The sequence below is a fragment of the Brienomyrus brachyistius genome, unplaced genomic scaffold (assembly GCF_023856365.1).
Source record: "Brienomyrus brachyistius isolate T26 unplaced genomic scaffold, BBRACH_0.4 scaffold39, whole genome shotgun sequence".
In the NCBI taxonomy this organism is placed as follows: Eukaryota; Metazoa; Chordata; class Actinopteri; order Osteoglossiformes; family Mormyridae; genus Brienomyrus; species Brienomyrus brachyistius.
This window is the reverse complement of record NW_026042314.1, coordinates 3497465-3512864: the sequence shown is the minus strand read 5'-3', so window position 1 is coordinate 3512864 and position 15400 is coordinate 3497465. Positions and strand designations below refer to the sequence as shown.

General features: G+C 41.6%; 1 protein-coding gene across 2 annotated transcripts in view; it reads right to left on the bottom strand.

Annotated features, from left to right (window-relative positions):
* Nucleotides 1–15400, bottom strand: part of LOC125722514 (uncharacterized) — a 152499-nt gene that overhangs the window by 54819 nt on the left and 82280 nt on the right. The gene's annotated exons all lie outside the window — the stretch shown is intronic.

Genomic DNA, 15400 nt, shown 5'->3' with positions numbered 1-15400 from the left:
TGAAATTTATCCACATGGCTGTTGACCAAGTCTAAGGTAAAATTCCATAAATGAAATTTTCAGTAAAATACAATTTTTTCCCGTAATCTGGGAGACAGTGCAGAATTATTGAAGTCGGTCCTAACTCTGTCTTGAATATGTACCCAGCAGGCACCTAGGACTCGTATCTCCCTCTGAGAATCTCTTCTAATGCGCTCAGCAGCAGAAATTCTCTATCCTAGATGAGCCTGCAAAGTTCTGTAGAAATTAAATATACTTTAGTCAAATGAGAGACTAACCTGCTGTCAGGCTGGGGAAGCTTGAACAAGGCCTTCATTCATGACAGCTCCACTTGGCTTTTTGACGAGTCCCCATTTAGATGCAGCACGTCAAAGACTGAAGAGCAGGATGAAGGCTGTAAGTGCAGTTTGCTGTGGATTATGACTGTGTTTAAATCTAATAATGGATGAGACAATTTACTTAAAGCAAGATATAGTTCATATTGCTCTTCAGGCTTCGTGATAAAATATTAAAATTATGGAGTACAAAGTTGTACATGCAAAGAAAACAATGCAGAGCGGCAGGGCGCCTGGCCCAGAGGGTCTTCACATAGAATTCTACAAAGGCTATTTTTTCCTGTTGGATTAACAGCTTTGGTTGTCTTGCCCTTTAAAGAAATTCTCTCAAGAAAGAAGTTGCCTCTTACCATGTCACAAGCAATTAGTTTTACCCAAAAAGGAGGAGGACCCCTCTCTGCTCCCCGTGTTAGTAGGTTCTCCCCGACTCCTCCTGCTTATTCCTTCCTCCCTCCCTCCTATTTGTGCTCTCCTCCTCCTCTTGGGTTCTATTCATGTCTTTTGGTTCAGCAATAAAACCCACAAGGCTGCCCTTGGATTGTCCCTCTTCCCATCGTGACATATTATGTATTACATGATTATGAAGTGATTTGATTATTATACAATAGTCAATTAACCACTTTGTTTCTTCAACTTGTCTTTCTTCTGAATCATCAGATATATGTCGTAGCTGGTAATTTGTTACACTCTGCTGTCAGTGCCAGTGTAGCCTAGGTACAACCAGTCGTATGTTTCGGTCATGCTGATGTTTGAACAATTTTTGGGAACAGTTTTTCATAATGTTTTCTCATATATGTGGTGTGATAATTGAGCATGACCCCACTGTTGCTGTGCTTGGTGCTCCTGTCATGATCTGTAATCTCTTATTTTTTCATGTCTCCTCCCACTCATGCCAGCAGGGGTCGCTGCTGGCCCTTTGTAACCTTCCTAATTCTCCTGTATCCCATTATAGTTCTCCATCCTAACCCTGTACACCTGTTTTGTCGCTGATTAGTGTGCTGTGTATAAATATGTCTGCCCTCACTGCGTTCCCCAGCTCAGTCATTGCTGTTCCATGTGTAGTCTGTGTTTCCTTAAAGTCCACGTCTGTCTCAAAGTGGCTGCATTTGAGTCGAGTCTCACCCGATGCTCACATCTCCCCGCAGAAAAACAATACACCGCCTCACAGGCCAGAGCCACAGCCTTCTCCTCTCACACAGTGGAAGTCCTCCAGACCCCCTGCCTTCAGACAATAGGTTAAGGATGTGTTTTCTATGTTACCTTTTGAAAATCTGAGATACAGCAGAGGCAAATGTAGGAAGAGCTTTCATGCTGTCTGGCCTCCTTTCACTGAAAATGTGGAGGGCCTGTATCTCACTTAGAAGATATTATTTAATCCCTTATATTACAAACCAAAGAATATTACACTACACCATTACTAGGCTACACAAAGTTATTTTAACAACCACTGAATGGAAAAAGGTCAGTGCTGAATATATATAGCTGTGGAGAATCAGCAGGCCTTGCTGAAGGACCCACAGATGTGCCCAGGCTGGGCTAAAGTGGGCTATTTTCTGATCACAGGCTTAGCACACTGAGCTACACACTGCCCCTAAATTTATAATTATATGTAATCTGTGTGTGTATGTGTTATCTAGATTTGCCCTGTATGTTTCTAACTAAATCTAATCCAGGCCTTGATCCTACACCTACTATAATTATAAGTACCTCACTATACCTATATCTAACACTGCTATTCATCACCAGTGTTACATGTCAGGGCTTCGCTGCAATAGATCCTTCAGTGCTGCAGGTTATTACTGTGACTTTGCACACACACACGTTGCTGCTTCCTCAGCCAGTGTCACATATACTTTATTACACACAGACCTCAGTAATCTCTGCTACACTCACACCTGCTCACTTTACATCCATGGTTAAATTCTCCTAATGGAATCTATCTTAATGTCTTTATTATATTTTATTTTAATTGTTACCATATTATTCATTGTATTGTTCTTTCGATTTTATTTCTATTTTATTATTGCTAATACACCGGATCTGAGTGCCTCATTTTGTTCCCTTCATGTAGAACACGTTTTGTAATGACAATAAAACATCCTTATCCTCATCTAAATCACACTGTCTAACTACTAACCTGTTTAAATAATATAATTGGATTTCAAAGGTTAATAGTCACTCAATTACCCCCTCAGCCCAACAGTACCACAAACACCCAACATGCACGGAAATTTTCTCCTAAGTTGTTTTCCCTGCCTGGAACAATACCACAGCAGTCACATGGACTAATGTTTCAAAACATTTCGGAAACCTTGCATTGAAACTTGAGGTCTTTAGAAGGGATCAGTCCTGGGTGGCAAAGTTGCCATCACAAAGGTTTTTGATTAAGGGATTCATGATGCCAGGTAGCCATCTTTCACAAGCTGGTGGGCTGTGCCACTGATGCGTTTGCTTGGGTTTTATATGTCTGTCCTGGTTTGTGTTCTTGCCACTTCAGGTTCCCTGGTTTTGCTCTACATTCCTCGGTCCTCTGCTGTGGAGTCTACCTTCTGCTTCACCTCATTCTGGTCGCCCATACAGTCAGCGGCCCATGTCCCCCTGGTTCCCTGTTTCCTGAGGTTAGTCTGCTAGTCTCCGGGGCCAGGGGGCAGAAATCTGCCATGTTGGATGGGCGGCCCAGGTTGGGGTGCTCCATCATAGACTGATACATGAAGGATTATAAATGGTTTTTAACCAGTATGTACCGAGTGTGCGTCGTGACGAAAAGAATGTCATGGGAACATTTAGGACTGACTGCAGTATTAGTTCAAAGCATGATTGTGTTTTTCTTAATTTTTATTGATTTATTTTTGAATTATTAATTTTTTAAAGTAACTTGATTCAGTTAAAAGGGGTTTTTCCATTTGCTTTAGCAGAAGTTCGTGTAAGTATGATGTTCACCTTCCCTTTTCATAGTCTAGTCTTTGCCAAGTTTAATGCTTATTTCCCCTGGTTAAGTTAATCTGACTTGTGTGTTTAGGAGGGTCATACAGGCTTTTTGTTTGTAATGGAAGCACAGGGTCTGTACTTGCAGCTTATTTGCCATGCTAATGGAAGCATTTTACCTTCCTCTCTAATCTCTTTTTTTCTTGGCTCTCACTGCAGTCTCCTCTATGCCAGGGTTTCTCAACCCAGTCCTTGGACCCCACTGCAAAGATCCACAGTTTTGCTCTGTCCAAGCTCTCAGCACAGCAGTAAAAGGTGACTGTTTGGTTCATGCATGCAGGGATCTGGGACAGAGCAAAAACGTGGAGCTGTCTGGTGGGCTGAGGAATGAGTTTAGAAATGCTGCTGTATGAAGTATTAAACCATTTGACCGGTTGGATAAATATTAAAATGTTTTCTCAAAATATAAAAAGAGATAATCTTCTGTTTTGCGTCTCATTACAAGCAAGCTTGTTTTTTGTTTTTATGTCACTCTAGTATTTGATATCTAATTTTCAGTCTTCTGGCAATATAATCTGGTGAATGGGGAAAGACTTCCAGCAGGGGCTCCGGTTTCCTCCCACAGTCCAAAAGTGCGCAGGGTAGGTTAATTGGCAAATCTGAGTTGTGAGTGTTTGCGCCCTGCAGAGTGTTGACTCCTGCCCAGGGTTGGTTCCTGCCTACGCCTGTTGTTCCAAGGACAGGCTCCGGTCCCCCCCGCGACCTCAGTTTGGCTTGCTGTCTCCCCGCTTGGTTTTCTTTGGTTTACGTCTTCACTAGCCCCCTTGTTGCTTTGACTTGTGTGTATGTTATGTATGTGTGATTGTATTGCTGCATAGGGAGTGACTGCTATTTTTAGTGGTGCAACGGATCACAAAACTAACGGTTCGGATCATATCACGGATTTTGAGTCACGGATCGGATCAATTTTCGGATCAGCAAAAAGGGGAGAAGTCAAATGTAATTTGCTTCTCATTTATTACAAGAACAGTATGGCAAGGAACTTTTGGTTTTATCAAAAATAACTAAAATAAATTACAAAAATAAAACCAAGAAATAACTGAAAAAGCTGAATAAATACAATTTTTAAATAAAATTCTCAATACTTGAATACTTCAATGCAACAATTGAAAAACAACCTGAGAACTGAAAACAGGCCAAACCTTATAATGACAAATTTTTTTTCAAAAAGATGAGGATGTCTACATTCTCTGGGGAGAGAGTAGACCTCTTAGCTGTCACTATGTCACCTGCTGTGGAGAATACCCTCTCACTAGGAACTGAAGTGCCAGGCACAGCAAGGTAGTGTCTTGCCATTTTTGCAATGTGAGGGTATTTACACTCATTGTGTTTCCACCACGCCAGCGGATTACCACCATCCACTGGCAAACTGCTTGCTGCCCTGTATGACGCTACCTCCTCTTTGATTGTGTTGTAAAAAGTTTTCTCTGTGTCTGACTCTTTCACAAATGTATCCCCAAAAAGCTCTTCTATGGCAGACTTCTTTTGTGGAGGAGATGCATTTGGCCCTGTGTCTTCTTCAGAGGGTGTTGGCTCTGTGGCTTGACCCTGCAGAAAAAATTACTGAGTTATTTAACTATATTTCTTGTTATATATTTCATAGGCAATCAATAACATATGCTGGTAATTTTCAAAATTAAGATCAAATATTCACATAAATAATAGTTAAAATATTTTATAACTTAATTATATTAATATTAAATAATATGAATAACTGTATTATTTTTTACCTCTTCAGTAGCCACAATCTCAGTTGTGAGATCAGTGTATGTCTTCTCGCGTAGGGCTGGTTCTATGTGAGTCAAGGACTTGAACCTTGGATCAAGTGCAGTAGATCTGTGAAGATAATCTTGTATTTCAGGGGGGTTGGTGTATCTGGAAATCAGGTCCCCTCTTATGGCAGCCTTAACATCTCTGGTAATGCTGGTGTCTTCCTCATTTGCACACATGGATTGTATAATTCTGGTTTTCAGAGGTAGGATCATGGACACAGATGGTGCATTTTCAGTACTCAATAGGGTTGTGACTGTTTTGAGAGGTTTGAGGAGCTGAAGGACCTCCTCTGCTACTTTCACATCATCATCAGACAAGGTGACAATGTCTCTGATATTTTTTTTCAGTGTCTTTTCTGTCAGTGCAGAGTATACTGCTGCCTGCTGCTCAAGATAGCGCTCCAACATGTCATATGTGGAATTCCATCTTGTAGTGACGTCGTGTATGAGCTTGTGGGCTGGTAGCTGTAGCATTTCTTGCTTTGTTTTAAGGACATGAGCTGCTGTTGTACTTCTGTGGAAAAAAGAAACCACCTTCCTAATCCTCCCAAGAAGGCGATCCATCTGGTTAACTGAGATTCCTCTTTGGCATGCTAAATTTATCACATGTGCAAAGCAAGATATCTGTGGCCCTAGTCCAGCTTCTGTCACTGCATTTACTTGGTTTCTGGCATTATCTGTGGTGACTGGGATATTGCTACATGCATTGTGTCTCTTTAACTTCCACTCAGCTACTGCTTCTATCAGGATTTGCGCTAGATTTGTGCTTGTGTGAGTCTCATAGAGGGGGCGTGTCTGTAGCACCGGACTTTGCATCTCCCATCCCGCTGTTATATAATGGGCAGTCACAGTCACGTAGCTTTCGGTAGCCCTTGATGTCCACCCGTCTGTGGTGAACGAAATAGAGGATGCATCTGATAAGTCTGCGACGATTTTGCTTTTTTCCTGTTCGTAAAGTTCAGGCATGACCTTCATGCTGAAATGTGTGCGCGAGGGTATTTCGTACTGTGGCTCAAGCACTTTTAGGAGGTTTTTAAAACCCTTGTTTTCAACAACAGAGTATGGCCTCATGTCTGCCGCGATAAACATCCCGATAGATTTGGTAATAGCTTTAGCCCGCTCTGATTCTGGTGCAAAGTGCTGCTTAAATGCAGCGGTGAGCAGCTGTTGCTGTGGTTGCTTCGGTTTGCATCCTGTCTGCACACCGGGGTGATGTCGCTTCAGATGCGTGGCCATACTCGATGTATTGCCACTTTCATACGGCTTTCTCGTGCCACAGTGTCTACACAATGTAACTGTTTTGTCCACCACCCTTCTTCCGTCATCATTATATTTTACAGGAAAGCCAAAATGCTCCCATACAAAAGATTTGAATGACGCGGGAGGCTTTTCGAGTTCCTCTGTTCCGCCGCTAGCCATCGTTGTTGACTGAGTCACATGTTCCGCTGACGTAAACACGACTTCTGTGTAATTAATTATTTATTATTTAAGCAATATCAGCAGAAAACACTGTTTTATCTGCGGTTATTTTTTTTTTATTTATCTAAAAGTTTAAAAAACGAGTTAATCCGCGGATCACGTGCGTTCCGAACCGTGGGTTGTAATCCGTACGGATCACGGATCAACCGCGATCCGTTGCACCCCTAGCTATTTTGTTTTGCAAGTGTGTGTTGGACTCTGTTTATTTGGTCAGGGAGTGAGGTGGAGTGTTTGTCTTTTGGTTTCCTTTTCTTTTGCACTTAGGTGAGATTAGCTGTGGGTCGCACTTGATAGTTGGGGATTTTTTTTATTTTGGCTGTGGTCACTCCCAAAGTCTTTTGCACCGGGTTATTTGTTCAGTGTCAGTATTATACATGAAAAAAAATGAAAATACAAAAAATATCCCTTTGTCCACTGGTGTTCCCTTCTTGCCCTCAACCCCGTTTGTCCCTTTATCCCATTCCCCTTTCCCGTGAATACTGTTACACTCCAACCCTAGACAGGATATCAAAACAGCATCTTACCTATAGTTTTAAAAGAGATGAGGGATATTAATCATTGACCTTTACCTTTGCTATTTCAGAAATCCGTATCTGCTACCTTGTGACTGGAAGTATACACTGTAAAAAAAGGCAAAATTTGTCACAGTTTTAAACGATTTTATATCAGCCAATTTGACTACAGTATAATTATTTTTTTCCTCTTATGTTAAATGACAGAAAAGTTTTATCAAAACTACATTGCATAACTGGCATCGTAGTACTGATCAGCACCGATTCAGACATCCCGATGAACAAATATGAAGTTCATTTAAACTGTGGTACCTTAAATCCGTCAAGTTACCTCGATAAGCCAGTAACCCTGATTCGTAGTATAGGCCACTGATCACAAGCACTCTGTGTAAACGTATTGTTTAACCGGCGCTGTTGCATTACCAGGGTGAGAGGTTGACTTGCTGGTTAGCTATAAAAACAGATGTTAGTGCAACTCCACGTTAATGGTGCGGTCATCATGGCTTATAAATGCTTATTATCGTTCATCATTGTTTGTGTCAGTAACGATAACATAAACAAGGGTAGGCACCAGGAGAACATCATTGGCTCTTGCATCGATTACTTTTCCCGTAACACCCTTTAGATTGTTTCCCTGAAGGGCAGCAAACCGACAATTTCGGTGTGATTGAGCTGATCACGTGTGCATGGGGAGGGAATGCGGACCACATGACCTTCCCGGTGAGCTCAGCACATCCAGCATCGCTTCGCAAATACAATCAAAATGTTTTATCTTTATTCACACTTTCTATCTTTATTCATTATCTCTACGATCTCACTGCTGGACGAATGCCTGGCATTCAGAGCATTCTTTTATTAGCCATTTGCCTTTGGATGCAGTTTATTTGCATGCCCCAAAGCTTCCAGGCATCAGTAATTGCTTCCCACGTTACTCCGGTCCTGGGGTCTTCTGTAACTGCCCTTTGGGATTACATATATTCAGCATATGCTTTTGTCCGAAGTGATGAGAGTTTGGGGTCAGAGCACTTGGGTCTAAGGGACTTGCTCAAGGGCTTAACAATGTTACGATTACTCTGCCATGGGAGTTGAACCAACAACCAAACTGGCAGAGATGGCCAACCTGCTGAGCTCCACACCCGCTGACGATCTCCTTTTCCTGTCTGCTGCAGTCTCCATGGACCTGAGTCCAGAGAAGCACTCTGAACTTGAGGACATCCGGCTGAGGAAAGGAGCCCTTCTGCTGGAGATCCAGAGGCTGCGGGATGCGCTGAGAGAGGCCCTCATGGAAGTGGAGGGCCTTGAATCCAGCACCAAACGCAGCCAAATCTTAGAAAAGAATAGGCATGTCGCCATGGGAAGAAAGAAATTCAACATGGACCCTAAGAAGGGTATCTTGTTCATGGTACAAAACAATCTTCTCCGGCACACGTCTGAGGACATCGCCCAGCTCCTATACAAGGGAGAGGGGCTGAACAAAACAGCCATTGGGGATTACCTGGGTGAGAGAGACGACTTCAATATCCAAGTCCTCCAAACATTTCTTGGGCTTCATGAATTCGCAGGGTTCAACCTGGTGCAGGCTCTCAGGCAGTTCCTCTGGAGTTTCCGTCTGCCAGGAGAAGCACAAAAGATTGACAGGATGATGGAGGCCTTTGCGCAGAGGTACTGTCAACGTAATCCTGGAGTCTTTCAAAACATTGACACCTGCTATGTACTTTCATTTTCCATAATCATGCTAAAGACTAGCCTTCATAATCCAAATGTGTGAGACAAGCCCAGTGTGGACAGGTTCATCTCCATGAATCGAGGAATCAATGATGGAGGCAACCTGCCAGATGATCTCCTCCGAAATCTTTATAAGAGCATAAAGAATGAGCCATTCAAGATTCCTGAAGACAATGGGAACAATGCCTTCTTCAACCCTGACAGAGAGGGTTGGCTCTTCAAACTGGGAGGAGGTCGGGTGAAAACATGGAAAAGGCGGTGGTTCATCCTGATGGACAACTGCCTTTACTACTTTAAACATACTACGGATAAGAAACCCAGGGTGATCATTCCGCTGGAGAATCTGAGCATCCGTGAGGTGAAGGATCTCAGGAAGCCTAACTGCTTTGAACTGTACATCCCTAACAACAGCAGACAGCTGATGAAAGCCTGCAAAACGGAGGCGGACGGCCGCCTGGTAGAGGGCAATCATGTGGTGTACCGCATCTCGGCGCCAACCCCTGAGGAGAAGGACAAGTGGATACAGAGCATCACTGCTGCTGTGAGCACTGACTCTTTTTATGAGATGCTGGCAGTAAGAAAAAAACGGCTGAATAAATAAATAACGATAAAGACTGTGTGAATATGGTTGGATGTGCTATTGCAGAAAGTATTTATTTCAGAACAAGGAACTTTGCACAAAGTAATGTTTAACCTTAAGGTAGCATGACCGAATTCCAGGTTTTGTTTTGATGCGACTTATTGTTCACTACAGATTTTATCATCGAAATGCCCTGTCCTTTTTTTGTATAAATGTGAAATTAAATGTTATTTGCACTGTATTGCTGATCTTTATGTCAGAGTACCTTTTTTTCTGAGAATCCACACTGCTGTAAATTAGCATTAACATGATTAGGATTGGGATGGAAAAATTATTTTCCATCTTAACCCATATTCTAAGCATATTGATTTCTGTTGTAAATTTTACTTTTACAGCAGTATGATTTAAGACACTAACAGCAATTTTTCAACCAGTAATTGTTAATGTGATAGGAATTGCATTCAACAGCAAATGCGTTCAACTTAACCAAATGTATAAATCTTACATATTCTGATGATTTGACATTCCCCCGACGTCTGTGTGATGTATTTCAGCAACAACACGCAGTTAATGAGATCACTATGCGGAATTTAGCCGACTGTTATTTTACTGATTAGGATATATCACCCAAGATTGGGGTATACTATATATCAAGGGTCAGCAACCTTTTTGAAACTGAGAGCTACTTCACGGGTACTGAGCCATACAAAGGCTACCAGAACAGACTTTACCTAAACTTATCTAAACTTCATGTAGAATAAACACGTTTTAAATGCTTTTTTGGATATTGTCATTTTCAAATCTATATAAATACAAATGTGATTAAAGAAGAATAGCAACAAGATTAAATTAAATTTTAGTCGCTGCCCACTGGTGAGTTGTGGTATTTTTAGAACAGGTCCGTGGGTGACTCAGGTGGTCCTTGGGGGCATCCTGGTGCCAGTGGGCACCATGTTGGTGACCCCTGTTCTAAATGGTATGTAGGGTATGCAAACTACACCAACGCTTCTGATGTAGCTACATTTAGGCTTATAGTGGAATAATATAGTGGAAGATTCCTTGCGTGAGTGTCTGAGAGCGTGAAAGTCATGCCAGATGCATGGTAGTCGGCAGCCCTGCTTTCCGTGTGCATCTGGAGGATCAGGCTGCAGAACACTGGAAAGGGGTCCACAGCTCAAGGGGACCACCAGAGGACAGATGGAGTGGAACCGGGAACCAAGGGATTTGCCAGTGACTGGCACTCACTGTTGTTTTCGACTACAATAAAAACAGTTGTACTGGCTAAATAATGAGCATACAAAAGGAAAAAAAGACATGGATAGGAATAAAAAGGTAATTAAAAATAGAAAAACAACTGAAGAGTCATTCACACTGAACACGCGTCTCTGCTCTCAGGACGATGATCCTGCCAACTGCGCCAGACTGCGACAGACCGAACTACAAAACTGTAGACTCAGTGGACAGCTGACTACGCCACCCTAGGAATTTCATCCAGCTTTCCATTGAGACTACAGTTTTGCAGTCTGTTCTGCCAAACAATGTATTAAAAAGTGCAGTGTTATACATGACACTGTAATTAGTTCAATTCAAGAGATGTACTATCAAGTTATAATAGTGTGATTATCATAATCACACAAATATATGAATTCCTCTGATACTGAATTAAACAACCCTTTATGCTGTCCCTTATGTGAATTAGTAAACATTTCCACACCTCTTTCACCATAGACAACCATTCTCTCCATAGTCATATGCAATTCCAATTCCCCCTTTTATTTATTTTATGGCAGACAGCAGTGTATTATTATATTATAATTATATTATATTTATTATAATTATATAATTATATTATATTATAATTATTATATATATCATTATATTAGGGTGCCCCTCGCAGAAGGTAAATTTAATCTTATTTAATTACATTTTCTATATAGCGTCAGATGACAGCAGACGTCATTTACTGTAAGGTTACCTTTACTATAGAAGATATAACAGCTCCCAAAGTTCTTCATCTGGTACAGAAAACATACGCCTGACAGATGTTGAAATTTATTCCGTCTTTATTCTTCTAGACACCGTGAAAAACTATAAAATAAACATATTATTAAATTCCTGCATTACATTTAATCTTACAAGACATTCTAAAAGATCCATGATTTTACCGCTAAACAGCGGCTCATACATCACCGCAATTCCACTTTTCAATACAAGACAACAAGTAAATACAATAAATATAAATTACCGTGTGCGCCTTCTGACCAAATGCTTAGGAGTTATTACAGATCCTGCCGTGACAAGCCGACAAACCACAAGTTGACTCCATGAATCTCCCAGCATGCATTTACTCCTACCCTATTCCGTCACATGACCATGTATTCAAGGGTTAACACGGATCAATTAAATAGTCAGCAGAGGGCACTGGCATACATTTCACAGTATACATCCATCCATCCATCCATTTTCCAAACCGCTTATCCTATTGGGTCGCGGGGGGTCCGGAGCCTATCCTGGAAACAACGGGCACGAGGCAGGGAACAACCCAGGATGGGGGGCCAGCCCATCGCAGGGCACACTCACACACCATGCACTCACACAGGCACACCTACGGGCAATTTAGCAACTCCAATTAGCCTCAGCATGTTTTTGGACTGTGGGGGGAAACCGGAGTACCCGGAGGAAACCCCACGACGACATGGGGAGAACATGCAAACTCCACACACATGTGACCCAGGCGGAGACTCAAACCCGGGTCCCAGAGGTGTGAGGCAACAGTGCTAACCACTGCACCACCATGCCGCCCTCACAGTATCCATTCTATATTAAATCAAACCAGCAAAAGGTGATTATAAAATAACCGTCTTAGCGACAGTTACAGAGTGGCGTAGTCACCCTTTCGCTCTATAGCGCCCCCTACCCCTACTACGATTATAATTATAATAATTGCCTCATGTGCAGTTACGCTGGTTAAATTACCTGGAAATGTTATTAACTGCACATTCTCCTAGAAACTAACAACAGTGCTCACTCAGGTATATTTATAATGGTCAGAAAGCTGATGTAAAGTCTGATATAGTGCTGAATGTGTTATTTTGTAGACAGTAATAGGTTTAATTAATTTTATATTCCATTACTGTAGAAAGCTATACTTGCTTACTTAAGGTATTTTGCGTTATTAATGTGTGATTTAAATGCAAATAGTTTTATTACAGTCAGCATTTATTCACAGTGAGTAGCTTGTCATCATGAAGAGGAAGTGTGACAATCGTGAGTTTTTGGGCAACCACAGAAAAGCAGGAAAGTAAGTACAGACAGTGAGATAATTAGTGCCAGTCAGATGATAGACGTATACAGTATGTGAGTCAAAGGTTCTTCATATATTAATCATTCCCATTCAGGTAACAAATCCTTAGAAATCCATTCCTGAGCATCATGCCAAGAAGCACCACTTGTTTACTGATAACTGCTTTCATGTAAACTCTGCTGTGCTGAGAGTAAAGATGAAGAGGGAGAGACAGCAAGAGGCTGCTGACGGCAGAGAATGCAGGCGACATGGAGGGGAGTGAGAAAAGGAGCAAATATTGATGGTTAAGAGTGAATAATGACGTCACAGCAGCCTGATCCTGATGTTAGTTTAATATGCTTCTTAGTTTGGCCTGTGGTGTGTATTTCAGATACAGCATTTAATCAGGGAGACTGAGTGTGAGTCAATGACAGAGAGAGAGAGAGAGAGCAGACAGGCAGGTGAAGATGAAGGTGTATTAGGGAGGAGGGGGGAGGAGCTTGGACCTTCACCAAATCAGCCAAATGTAAATGTCACGTCTATCAAACAGGAGACCCTGCTTTCAGGAGAAATGGTTTAAAGATCACACTGGGCTCCCTTACAGCCCCCCCTCGTCTTAAGGGGGGTTCTTTGTTTCTACTGTGCAAAATAATTTGTAACACAAATGTCTAAACTGGCATGAAAGACACATTCAGCTCTTGTGAAGACTGGCATGTGAAACTGGAAAAGGCACTGGGGAAATTCAGTGCACATAAAGACAGGCAGTGCCACAGATTAGCACTGATGATATGGATTCAGAAGATCAATCCTGTTAATATTCAACCTTCAGATGAGCTGGAAAGAGCAGCAGCAAGTGAGGAAAAATCTTCTGAAGTTAAGTACTTGGCACGGCAAGGCCTGGCTTTTCGAGGTGTTGGTAAGGAGAGTAGGAATTTCAAGCAGCTTCTAATGCAAACAGCAGAGGGCGATGCAGAGCTGACCATGTGGCTGAAAGGTCACTTTGATTTCACCAGTGCTGTTTAACTGTAACACCTGTTCCTGGGTTGCCCTCAGTCCTTGTTATTGGTTATGATTCTCACTGTCCTGCATTGTGTCTTGTTAGCTGTGTATTTAAGTGCCTGTTCTGCTTCTGTTGTTTCATGGTTCATTATAGCTGTATGTATGTATATAGTTCTCCAGTTGTGTTTATTCCATCATTTAGTTCATTCCTGGTCATTTGCTGTTTATTTTGGATCCTTCCTGATCCTTTTGGTTTTGATGTGTGTGTTGTAATAAACCATATTTTCCACCCGTGTCATGCACTGCTGCAACCAGAAATGAAGATATGGCACAAAAACAAAGGAAGAAGCCTAACTTTAAAAAGAACAAAAAACATCAAGACTCATCCAGCATGGGGTGGTGGGTTAACGAATAACACAAACAATCAAAGAATAAGCAAACAAATGAGAGAAAAGATGCAGAGATGACTGAGAAGCAGGGGATGACTGGAGAAGAGACGACAGGACCAGAAGACAGGAGGGATACAGGGAGAGCGGAGAAGACAGTATAACTGAAGAATGGGAGAAGAGGAGAGACCGCAGAGGAAGGAGAACATAGATGACTGGAGGGGAGGGAATATAGGAGCAACAGAGAGAAGGAGGAAGGGCTGCGGAGGAGAAGACAGGATAAGAGGGGAAAATGTGAGCAGAGAAGGACAAACACCCCCACTGCCCAGCAAAGTGCACTTGTAAGTAAACCACAATTTTAGCCTTGGGCTCAATATCTGGACTTGTCTCTGTGTAGCAATGCATAGAATCCCTGACACTGGTTATGACTGTACTGTATTAGTCTTGATATTATCCTTCTTATCAGGAAAAACTACTTCTGCATATAGATATTTCTCAATTTTTAGTCTCATCTAATATAAAAATTGGCAGGTAGTACAAATATAATCTTATAAATGCTGAGATTAGAGTATCTGCGATGCAGGAATGCAGGGGTTTCATTGGGGCCCTTTCTATGGCTTAGTACTGTGAAGGAGTACATGGTTAGTGCCAGGCGCAAATGAATATCTTTGATTTTGCATCCATTTGGTAACTTGTTGAAGTTGTCTGATAGTCAGTAATACATGGTTTAATTAATATGATTCTTTATGTACTACTTTATAACATCTGAAAGAAACTGAAATAGGAAAGCTTATTTTAATTTATGGTCCACTGGATAAACACAGACATTACAGACGGTTTTAGAGTCTAATGCTGAATGTTTTTTGCTATCATTTTTCTGCCTGCATATGCTATGATTGGTGCAGTGAAATTTGAGAATGTGTTTGTAATCAGTATCATAGCCTCAGACAACAAACCAACGCTGTAGCGTGTCACTGTGTTTACATGTGAAAGGGGTTCCAGTTACATAATGGACTCGTTCTAATTGTTTTGACGGAGCTCGACAAACCTAAAAAATAAATGCTGGTTTTATCAAAAACTATGTCATATAGCTATATTCCAGATTTATTACAGCCAAACACATCTCGGAGCTCCGAGGAACCTCCTTCTCCCTACATTTCCCTCCTTCACACTCTTCCCTCAAATACTGTTACATTTGTCTTTTTTCCACACTCACACCCTGTCTTGATCATACTCTGACTGCATGGCATCCATATGCAGGACAAACTATTTTACAGTCTTATCTAGTATAATAGGACATAAACATTGAATTTGATAGTTATCTTTTATTTACACATTAGAACA